The sequence below is a fragment of the Vicia villosa genome, linkage group LG7 (assembly GCF_029867415.1).
Source record: "Vicia villosa cultivar HV-30 ecotype Madison, WI linkage group LG7, Vvil1.0, whole genome shotgun sequence".
NCBI lineage: Eukaryota > Viridiplantae > Streptophyta > Magnoliopsida > Fabales > Fabaceae > Vicia > Vicia villosa.
The window spans coordinates 28,948,283-28,961,260 of NC_081186.1; positions in this window are offsets into that span (position 1 = coordinate 28,948,283).

A 12,978-nucleotide genomic window follows, 5' to 3' on the forward strand; every position below is an offset into this window, starting at 1 on the left:
GGAAAGTTTTTCAAAAGCTAATCTCTTAAATCCAGAAGAACAATGTCATACAAGATGTCAGAACATAACTCAAGACATGTTTTATCCTTGAAAACCAGCAAGGATCATTCTTTGTATTATCATCTAAAAACATGTATTGATGGTGTATATCACTTGTTCTGATATAATGCATGTTCCAACCATTGCACAAGTCCATCTGATGCAGTTCTTTCTCAAATAACATCTCTTGATCAAGAAATTGGTTAAAGTCTAGGTATGTTATTTAAATTGCTCAGGTCTCTAGAGTATTTTCTTTTTCATTTTCTCTTGAGTCTTGTTTGAGTCTCTCATGTCCTTCTTTCGGATATGGGTAACTTTAGAGTCTATTTAGGTTATGTTTGTCAACCTGTGACAAACATAGGAAATAAGGGTAGTGTTCAGACATTGTTAAGTCTGAGGTCCTTCTTTGCAGTTGTTTGTGCAAAGGTATTGAATAGGCTTTCTATTTTATGTCAGTTTGTCTTTTGCTTAGAGTCTTGTTTTTAAGTCATGAACACAAATTGTTTCCCGTGTTCTAAGTCATCCAATATAGAGGAATGTTATCTCTATGGATAGTCAGAGTGTTTGAGTCCTGTTTAGAGTTATAAACTCTGGTTGTCTTGTGTTCTAAGTCATCCAATGAAGAGATTTGGTTCTCTATACTTGTATATGGATGATTCAAGTGAGTTTGTCTATCAGTTGAGTCAGTTCTCAGTGTAAGGGGGATCAAAGAGTACACTACTGCAAACATTTAAATCTTGTTGAAAAATAATATATTTTCTCAGAACTAAGGAAGATTTACTTTGCTTGGATGTCCCAAGGGATGTTGGAACATCATCTCCAAAGGTTTTATTGGTTCCTCATCCAATGATTGTGAAGTTTGAAGAAGCAACATTATTGTCTGAAGTGGCTGTTTTGACATAATGTGGATTAGAATGGGCAGGTTCTGATCGTGTTGGTAGTAGTATGTTCTGGCAATACATGATTACTCTCATGAAAAAGATTTCACTAGCTGTTAGTAATTATAAGGACAGAAGTCTGATATCAGATAGTGTGATATGATCAGAATGGCTGAAGATGAGGAGGTTTCTTCTGCTGTTAGTAAAAGATTGTGGCTGTCTTTATTGTGTGTAGAATGTAAACCAAAGACAATTGTCATGGAATATGTGAGAAATTCCAGATCAAGTGAGCTTTTGTGTTGACTTAGCAGACCATGTATCTGAAATAAACATGGTGAGATTATGCTCAACAAAGTGTAAGAAGTGGCAGTTCTTCATGTTCAGAATGAGGCAATATCTTTGTGTTTTCATATGGTGTCAAGTGGTCATCTAAAGAAAGAGCTTTGGTTGCTCATGTCATGGGGAGTCAATGGATTGATAAGTGTATGAAATTGTGTTCCCTTAAAAGGATATCAGATAGGTGTACATGATTCAACAGGATACAGTTTGTTGTGCCCTTATTTGGATTTGTGTGATTCTAGTCTTGAATAGCTAGTTTGTAAGATGTTACACCAAGAGGAGGTAATGGCATGTCATTGTTGAATGAACCAGCCAATAAGAAAGAGATTCTGGTTCAGGGTATTTTTTTTAAGCATGTGAGAAGATATTTATTGTGTGCTGAATTGGCCCTAGAACAACAGGAGTTCTGTATCTGTAACAGAGAGAGTTAGTAAAGCTATAAGGAAGTTATTAATTCGTCTGCTAGGATGGTTTTCTCGAGGTTAGTTTATGAGGTTGGTCTGTGTGCATGAGTAGTAAAGAGGTGACAATGTCTGACAGGATGTCCTCACATGTTTGAAGACACGGTATCTAATGAGCTAAACAAAGAAATTTGCCTTGATATTATCTCTACACATCAATGGACGGTGTATAGTATATCTGCTGACAATGCATGCGTTGGTTTTAAAGAGATAACTCATTCCAAAAGAAACAATCAACAACTGCTTTGGAAGGAGTAAATTTTATTTTAATGTTTCCTAATAACACGTTTGACCATAGACCAAAACCAAGACCATCGTTAATTCAAATGCTCTCAAATGGCTATATAAAGAGGTCTTTTCTCTTCTCCTGTCAGAACAGATTCGTGTATCAACTTCCATAACCACTATGTCTTTTTTGGGTGTTCAAATTAGTTGTGTCTGGGTTTGGTTCTGTGATGGGTTTCTATGCCAAGCTATGGCCATAAAAGGAGAAATAATGGCTAGGGATATTATTCGCTTCTATCATGTACTTTTATGTGAGATCATCAAAAGTGTTCCATCAAATACAGTGTCACGTATAGGATGTATTGTAGTTGTGATTTGTGGTCTGAGTTATGAACACAATTGTGATTTGTGTTCTGAGTTACAAAAAATGGTGGTAGGAATGCATTCAAGTTCCTTCTTAGAATTCAAGCTTGGATTGGTTTCTAGTTGAAGACTGAGTAAGGGTTCTCTTATGTCACCATTGGTCCTCAGTAACAATAATTGGTGCTTGCGCTGAGGGTCTTCTCTCCCATCTTTTTCCTCATGTACATCTCAATGCATGAATATGCTCCACTGCATATTATGACATCGGTGCAATCTTTGTCATATTATGGCTAAAAAGGGGGAGAGATGTCCGATAGTATTTTGAAGTCCACTACTATCAAAAGAAACAAAGGATTATTTGAAGACAGTGTGGATTGAAGATGCTATGATGTGCTGTAAAAGATCTGTTCTTTGAAGTGTATGCTGTTTTGCTGCAATTTAATGTGTAGTTTTAGCCAAAATAAGCCAAAGGGGGAGATTGTTAGTGCCTTGAGTTATGTGATTGGCATTTATGTTTGGCTAAAACATAGTAGCAGCAATATGTAATAGGATTTATATAACTTGCAAATATGAATATGAACAAAACAGGTACAACAGCAAGATATTCTATGGAATGTTAAGACATGTTCTGTGACATCATGTCTTATGTGATATTGCGCTTGCTGAAGCTTGAATGTGAAGATTCAATATGTAATTAACAGATGCAGAATATGCTATGGAATATTATTTAATCCTATTTGGCGCAGATTTAAAGGTCAAAAGAATCAAGTCAGAATATTGAAGATTATGTAGTTTCTAATTGTGGACACAATTTAGGAAACTTATGATTAAATACCTTTCTTTTAGTAGGTTATAAGTAGAGAGCTTTGTAACCTAGTTTGTAAACAAGCCGAGTATTGAAAAGATGTAAACATTAGGATTTGTTAAGGTAGACCACCCGAGGTGTGGGATGGCTGCCATGTTCTTCTCAAAACCGGTAGGTGAGAGAAGTATTGTTCTCACTCGAATCCTTTAAGTAAGAGTTGAGAGATTTGTCTCTTATTCAAAGCTGTTAAGCAAAGATCGAGTAAGTTTTTCTTGTTGATTTTTTAAATAGCTGTTACAGGGTTGTAACAGTTAGGTATCACTAGGGAGTGAGCAGAGGTTCTCTTGTCTTGAATGGATTTCTAAGATAAAGATTGCATTGGGTAGTGACTAAGTAAACCAGAGGTTGTTTACATAAAATAGTACTACTGATAGTGGAATATTCTTCCTGGCTTGGTAGCCCCTAGAGTAGGTAGTTAGATCGAACTAGGTTAACAATTTTGTTGTGCTTTTATTGTTTTCCTACACTGTTATTTACTCCTACCTTGTCTATTTTTTAACATCAGATCAGATGTCATGACATCCTTATATGACATCTGAGTCTGCTCTCACCAGAATTTCAAATTATATTACAATCGTAAAACTTAGACCAAAGTGTAGCAATAATAAAATACAAAGAGAGGAGGAAGGCCTCATGTATCATCACTGGACAAAATAATCATTTTTAAGAAAGGGGCCTCATATGAAATTATTGGCCAAAATAAACATTAAAAAAAAAGATTTTGAAAAAAAAAGGAAGGCCTCAGGTATCATCATTGGCCAAAAATATTGTAATTTTAGATAAAGGATTTGAAAGAGGTTTTGCATAAAAGGAAAAGGTTTGTCGGTCGTTATCTGTTAAGTCAACACGGCTAGGGTTTATTCAAGACAAACCCTAGGACAAACCTTCAAGAGGGAGGAGAAAATCCTAGGAAAAATAAAAGAGTTGAAAGAAAGTGTTTTGAAAAATATACGTGAAATGAAAGAAGCCTCCTCCCCAATAGGATTCCCAAGAATCCTATTTATAATGTGGAAATTAGGTTAAAGATCCCAAAAGGGAAATAACCCATATCCAAAAATCCCAAAATTGGATATGTCGAAAAAAGGAAAGAAAATTAGTAAAGATAGAAAAAAAAACCAAAATGTCACTTGTGGGATTCAAACCCTTGACATTGTGCTTACAAGCTTTGCTCCTTTATCAATTGTGCTATATTATTTATTCGAAATAAAAAGCCAATTAAAAGTATATGAAGTGCAAGCGAGTATTTGCTATTTAAGATATACAAATAATTTTAAATATACTATTATATATTTTTAAATAGATAAAATAAATGAATATAAAATCCAAAATGTTAGCGTAAATACCAAAGAAATTAAAACCCAAAAGGTAAATAAGCCAAAGAATTTTATAAAAACCCATTTTTAAGATTTTATGCTTTTTTGAAAACGGGGTGGACAAATAGGTATCTTGGAAGATGTGAAGATGCGCAAAGTGAGGTAGAGGTAACTAATAATGCCATCTACAAAGAGATCACTGCTGGACAAGTGACTCAATGGCTAAGGAAAAGGAAACTATTTATGAGTAATCTAAGTGTAAAGTATGTTGTGTTGAATAGGATAGGAGCTGCCAATTGGGTTCCTACAAACCACACCTCCCCAATATCTACAGGGCTAGGAAAGTTCATTTATATAGTTGGAAATAAAATAAATTTTTATTTTGGGACCTACATCTTTGAGAAAACCATCAAGCATGCGCATTCATTTGTATGAGTGAAAATGCCCATTGCATTTCCTACTCTCATTTGTCGCATAATTCTAAATCAGCATCCTGGGATTCTGAATAGCTTAAATACAATAAGCAAGAGGGAGACAAGGGTGTGACTGATTTGGGTGAAGAAAATCAAGAAGTTGAGGAAGAGAATGATGGAAGTGGAGAGACCAGTGGAAAAGACGAAACAAATAGCAACACTAGTACTTGAAAGAATGTGCTCATTTGTTTGTGTTTGTTTGCATTGATAACATTTTGTAAGGGCTTATGACCCATAATTGTTTGTATGCACCTATGTGCTAATTTTGTTTGTAATCTTCAACAATGTGTTTCCATTAATGAATATGTTTGTTTCCATCAGAATTGTGTGTTTCCACTTGAGATTGTGTGTTTCCATATGAGTTTTGTGATTTCATCTGTGTTTATTGTTTGTGTGCAATGTGTGTGCTTCCATTTTTATTTACATTTACTCTATTTTTTTGTAAATTTTTGTCTAAAAGGGGGGAGTAAAGTGTTAGTGTATTATGTTTTTCCTGATGGAGGATTTGTATGCATGATGTCTTACCTTATGTTCTGATATCTTGTTTGATATGGAGAATGGAGGATTTGTGTGCATGATGTCTTACCTAATGTTTTGATATTATGCATGATGTAGAGAATCCTAATGTGAGGCTTTATTTATCTTATGCTGCATGTGCCTCTGATTTGTGAACTTGGGTAGTTCATATCCGGTGATTTAGATTTTCCCTTGAGGGGGAGAATCGGTTATGTATGACAGGGGGAGTAATGGACCTGTCTGATTGTACAAGCTCCAAGAGTTGTGTTGATGTGATGTCATACCATATGTCTGAACATTTGGTTTCTGGAGAGCTTTGAAGAAGTCTCTCATGTAAATATTGTGTATCATTGTAATATTATGTTTGTAGTTTAAAAAAGTTTACATGTTTTCATGTAGATTGTTTTTTTCGTTAAGGTTTTACTCCTATCTCCAGATTTATTATGCTTTGGTTGTTTTAGTCAAAATTTGCCAAAGGGGGAGATTGTTAGATCCTTGGTTTTAAGGTTGGCATAAATTTTGCTAAAACATGGTGTAGAAATGAAATTTTTGAGACTAGAGCCATTGATTGACTTGACTCATATATTTTTACAGAATCCCCATCGCGCTTTATTATTTCCAAAAGGAAATGGGAAAAAGAGCGAAATAAAACCCACAAAAGTTTTTAAAATTAAAACTAATAAACTTATCAGAGATTTAGGTACGAGGGGTTTGTTATGGAAGGGGAAGGTGTTAACACCCCTCACATCTACGGTGCTCCGTAGAAACCTTTTTGAAATATATATTATTGTTGTTATTGTTATAAAATGCCTTTGTGTTTTTGTTTAAATAGAGTAGGACGATGAGAAAAGAAGTTTTAAAAGTGAGCTCGATAAGACATCGCATCTTAGGCCTACATACCCCTTAAGTGTAATAGGGAAGTCAGAGCTTTTGTAGTTCCCCATTAAAGCAAAAATAAAAGGGCCAAGAGGCAAAAATATTTGTGGGTGTTGAGCTTTAACAATACTTAACGAGTTTTTAAAATTTTAATCTTTAAAAATACTTAACAAGCTTAACAAGTTTTAAAAGATACCAAGTTTTAACAATACAAGGCAAGGGTTTAATAAAAGAGGTTGGTTGAGCTTTAACAATACAAAACCAAGGTCTACTTAAAAAGGTTGAGCTTTAACAATACAAAACCATTTTTAAAATAAGGAGGGTGCAAAGCTTTAATAATACTAAGCACAAAGTAAAAGAGCTTGAAAAAAAGATTGAGTACCTTGACAATTTTAGTCAATACCATTCTCATTCCTTTGGAGTTTAGGCAACATCTTAAGCAACATATTAGGGAATATCTCAAGTGTGTGTGTAATATAACATGTGTATCATGGATACAATCAATGGTGAGTTTCAACAATACATCAAGGACGTAAATTGACAAGTATATGTACAAGTATATCAACAAGGATGGATCATAGCAACAAGTTATATTAACATCGTATTGCTAAGAGGTCAAGAGACCAAAGGATCAAAAATTTAGGGTTTTAGGTTTTTTTAGATATGTACACCTAAAACTAATTAAATTAAAGTTGATTAACTAAAACCCTAAGTGGAGTGACTAGGGGAACACGGTACAAAAGTTCAAAATACAACTTCAAAAGTTCAAAATACAACTTCAACTTCAACCTTTGATCAAACCAATTTCCAAATATTCGAATTTGTTCATCTCTCAACCAATTGCAGTGATGTAAACATGAAAATTACTCAGAATTTCAATATGAATCCAGACATGTATCATTCATGAATTAATTTTAACTGTAACTTAAGAATTTCTCAGAAAACCTCAAGAACCTTAAAACTTAACAATTAAATTAAGTGATGCATACCAATGATCAATAACAACTAATTGAGGGTTAATGACCCTCATATGATGCTTAACAACATAGAATCGAGAACTACTCAAAATGGTACCATAATCATAGAGTTGAAAGTCAGGTTGACTTACCTCTGAAGTGAGACTCGGAAGTTGGATTAATGGACTCTTGGAGGTGTTGTGATGATCTGAATAGCTTCATTGAACTCCCAGGAAGCTATTGCAATGCTCACTATGGATTGAAAGTGCCTGGATTCTTCTAGAGACCTCGAGTTGCAGAGTTGTTTTGGCTTGGATTAGATGAAGTGTTTGGGGTGTTTCAGTGACAAACTAATGCATACAGAAGCTTAGATATGGTGCGTAGCGGGGAAAATCTGAGATCGAAGCCATAAGATTGAATCGACTCAATATTTCAATGAAAATTGCCACCGCGCTTTATTGTTTCCGAAGGAAAAGGGAAAAGAACGAAGAAAACCCAAAAATTGTTTTTTTAAACAAAAAGAGATCTTAGGTACGGGTGTTGATTATACAAGGGAAAGGTTTTAAGCACCCCTCATATCTGTGGTACTCCACAGGAACCTTTTTGAAAATTTGTGTCGTGTGTGCTAAAAAGGGTTTGTTTTATTTTTTAAAATAAGCTCGGCAAAGCATTAAGCCTTGTGCCTACATACCTCCTCGGTGCAATGGAGAAGTCAGAGCTAATGTAGTTCCGCTTAAAAAGGAAAACATTTTAAAAACCGAATAAACACTTTATCGTCGTCGGAGAGAAGTACTCAGCCATTGATCATGAGTACAAACGAGTTCTTTGCATCACAAATGAAAGAAGGGCTCCAACTCTGATGAAAATCAATGAGTATGCCTCTAGCTCTCTCACGTGGAAAAGATCTCATTATATCAATCAATTTCAAGATCGTGGGGTATCACAACTCACTACAACAATTAATCGTGTCTAAACTATTGCAAAAAAAGGCCACTGAAGGCAAAAGATATTTTTTAAAGAAAAAGGTTTTAAAAAGGTTACAAATATAAGAAGATTTTGAAAATATAAGAAGGGGAGGAGATGAAGAGGCTATCCTAGTGCATAAAATAAAAGCTAAGGAGAGAACGATCTAACCAAAAGAAGAAGCCAACACTTGACATTAAGAGTCAAGGTAGATTTCCCATCCTTTAGACTATCCACACTAAGCCAACACATTACCACTTGGGGATCTAGATGAACTTATTATCTTTAGCACCACTTTGCATTAAGCACATTAAAATTCTGATGAAAATCGGGCAGAGTAACGACTGTTTTTGGGTAAAATCCTTATCATAATGCCTTGGAATTAACCATCAAGGGCTTTCAAGGAAACACCTACACACACAAACAGACAATAATTCAATGCCAGACAGACAAAATAACGACAGAGTAACAACAGAATAATAGGGTCCAGAGGTGCTAAGTCCAACAAGTCTAAGTCTCCAAAATGCTCGGGATAGTAACCAATAGTCCATAGGGTCTTATGTATTTTTTAGATTTTTGTTATTTATCAGTGTTTTAGCACAAAAATAGAGTATGGCCCCAGTGGACAAAAAGAAAATAGCTGAAACATAAACAAAACGTCCAAATGGACAAAAGAGAAAATAACGGAATATAAACGTCCAAATGGACAAAAGAGAAAATAACGGAATATAAACGTCCAAATGGACAAAGAGAAAATGGCGGAAGCATAAACATGATGAAATGATAAAATAAAGCAATAAAGCAAAAAAAATTAGCGGTATAATAAAGTGCGGAAATTAAAGTCAATTGTTAGATGTTAAAGATAACCATCTTGAAACTTGTCAAGTATGTTATCAAAGTTAGTAATAAATATCGATGGTGAGTGAAGGATGTTCTCGGATTTAAATTCAATGGAAATTTATCAGAAGCTTGATAAAATCATAGCGACTACACGATAAAATTCCATAAGTTTTAAATCAACCGCATACAATTCTCTTCCATTTTGATATTTTTTATTCGGGACACGAAATATAACGCTATGTTAAGCAGATCGCCAAGTGATTTATGTAGAAATCACCCTACAACGAGGCCGGTCAAAACTTTATGTGCTAATGCATGCGAGAGAAGCGATATATAGATCACTCTCCGAAAGCAATACCGCACGAAAAGAAATTAGATAGCGATCTAGTCTTTACCAAGAATCCATAAGAATTCTCAAGGTGTTAAGACTTTCATCGATCAAAAGAAAAAAAGATAAGAAGAAGAATAAAAATGCATAAAGTAAAATCAACTCACACTATCATTAATATCATTCATCTAATATTATGGATTTAGTCATTTCAAACCTATCAACATCCTAGATCCAATGATATTAATGAAGTAGAGGAAGAAGGAAGGAAATATAAGCATAAAAAAGGCAAAAAAAAAAACAGTCTGCCTCACTGGAAATCGATTTACCTCTGTAGGAAATCGATTTCCTGAGTGCAGAATTCAAATTTTGCACCAAAACAAGGTGGAGATCGATTTCCCCCTGTAGGAAATTGTTTTCCTACGCGCAGCTTTCAGAAAAACAGCATTATGAAGCATAAAACCTTATTCAAGCAATAACACAAACACCTTATGATCTCATATATCAATGTGCACGAATTTTCCATCAAATCTTCACCAAATGTCACCAATATTGCATCAAAGATGCATCACACACAAACACAAAAGAATCACATTGTGAAAGATGAAAAAGAATGGAGAAAATTACCAAATCTTGAACAAAACTTAGATCCTCTTCAAGAACAACCAACACAAATCTTAACCTCTCAACAATTGAAGAAAAAAGTGAGATGGATGATGGTTTAGCTCAAAGTTAGTGAGGTTCAAGATGTAACTCACTAACTTTATGAAAGAAGAAAGAGCTTTAGGTGAATTTGGTAGGGATGAGGAGAGAAATTGCAAGAGTTTATTTGGCTATTCAAGCTTGTCAAATGAAGAGGCGAAGGCCTCAATTAGGGAATATCTCAAGTGTGTGTGTAATATAACATGTGTATCATGGATACAATCAATGGTGAGTTTCAACAATACATCAAGGACGTAAATTGACAAGTATATGTACAAGTATATCAACAAGGATGGATCATAGCAACAAGTTATATTAACATCGTATTGCTAAGAGGTCAAGAGACCAAAGGATCAAAAATTTAGGGTTTTAGGTTTTTTTAGATATGTACACCTAAAACTAATTAAATTAAAGTTGATTAACTAAAACCCTAAGTGGAGTGACTAGGGGAACACGGTACAAAAGTTCAAAATACAACTTCAAAAGTTCAAAATACAACTTCAACTTCAACCTTTGATCAAACCAATTTCCAAATATTCGAATTTGTTCATCTCTCAACCAATTGCAGTGATGTAAACATGAAAATTACTCAGAATTTCAATATGAATCCAGACATGTATCATTCATGAATTAATTTTAACTGTAACTTAAGAATTTCTCAGAAAACCTCAAGAACCTTAAAACTTAACAATTAAATTAAGTGATGCATACCAATGATCAATAACAACTAATTGAGGGTTAATGACCCTCATATGATGCTTAACAACATAGAATCGAGAACTACTCAAAATGGTACCATAATCATAGAGTTGAAAGTCAGGTTGACTTACCTCTGAAGTGAGACTCGAAAGTTGGATTAATGGACTCTTGGAGGTGTTGTGATGATCTGAATAGCTTCATTGAACTCCCAGGAAGCTATTGCAATGCTCACTATGGATTGAAAGTGCCTGGATTCTTCTAGAGACCTCGAGTTGCAGAGTTGTTTTGGCTTGGATTAGATGAAGTGTTTGGGGTGTTTCAGTGACAAACTAATGCATACAGAAGCTTAGATATGGTGCGTAGCGGGGAAAATCTGAGATCGAAGCCATAAGATTGAATCGACTCAATATTTCAATGAAAATTGCCACCGCGCTTTATTGTTTCCGAAGGAAAAGGGAAAAGAACGAAGAAAACCCAAAAATTGTTTTTTTAAACAAAAAGAGATCTTAGGTACGGGTGTTGATTATACAAGGGAAAGGTTTTAAGCACCCCTCATATCTGTGGTACTCCACAGGAACCTTTTTGAAAATTTGTGTCGTGTGTGCTAAAAAGGGTTTGTTTTATTTTTTAAAATAAGCTCGGCAAAGCATTAAGCCTTGTGCCTACATACCTCCTCGGTGCAATGGAGAAGTCAGAGCTAATGTAGTTCCGCTTAAAAGGGAAAACATTTTAAAAACCGAATAAACACTTTATCGTCGTCGGAGAGAAGTACTCAGCCATTGATCATGAGTACAAACGAGTTCTTTGCATCACAAATGAAAGAAGGGCTCCAACTCTGATGAAAATCAATGAGTATGCCTCTAGCTCTCTCACGTGGAAAAGATCTCATTATATCAATCAATTTCAAGATCGTGGGGTATCACAACTCACTACAACAATTAATCGTGTCTAAACTATTGCAAAAAAAGGCCACTGAAGGCAAAAGATATTTTTTAAAGAAAAAGGTTTTAAAAAGGTTACAAATATAAGAAGATTTTGAAAATATAAGAAGGGGAGGAGATGAAGAGGCTATCCTAGTGCATAAAATAAAAGCTAAGGAGAGAACGATCTAACCAAAAGAAGAAGCCAACACTTGACATTAAGAGTCAAGGTAGATTTCCCATCCTTTAGACTATCCACACTAAGCCAACACATTACCACTTGGGGATCTAGATGAACTTATTATCTTTAGCACCACTTTGCATTAAGCACATTAAAATTCTGATGAAAATCGGGCAGAGTAACGACTGTTTTTGGGTAAAATCCTTATCATAATGCCTTGGAATTAACCATCAAGGGCTTTCAAGGAAACACCTACACACACAAACAGACAATAATTCAATGCCAGACAGACAAAATAACGACAGAGTAACAACAGAATAATAGGGTCCAGAGGTGCTAAGTCCAACAAGTCTAAGTCTCCAAAATGCTCGGGATAGTAACCAATAGTCCATAGGGTCTTATGTATTTTTTAGATTTTTGTTATTTATCAGTGTTTTAGCACAAAAATAGAGTATGGCCCCAGTGGACAAAAAGAAAATAGCTGAAACATAAACAAAACGTCCAAATGGACAAAAGAGAAAATAACGGAATATAAACGTCCAAATGGACAAAAGAGAAAATAACGGAATATAAACGTCCAAATGGACAAAGAGAAAATGGCGGAAGCATAAACATGATGAAATGATAAAATAAAGCAATAAAGCAAAAAAAATTAGCGGTATAATAAAGTGCGGAAATTAAAGTCAATTGTTAGATGTTAAAGATAACCATCTTGAAACTTGTCAAGTATGTTATCAAAGTTAGTAATAAATATCGATGGTGAGTGAAGGATGTTCTCGGATTTAAATTCAATGGAAATTTATCAGAAGCTTGATAAAATCATAGCGACTACACGATAAAATTCCATAAGTTTTAAATCAACCGCATACAATTCTCTTCCATTTTGATATTTTTTATTCGGGACACGAAATATAACGCTATGTTAAGCAGATCGCCAAGTGATTTATGTAGAAATCACCCTACAACGAGGCCGGTCAAAACTTTATGTGCTAATGCATGCGAGAGAAGCGATATATAGATCACTCTCCGAAAGCAATACCG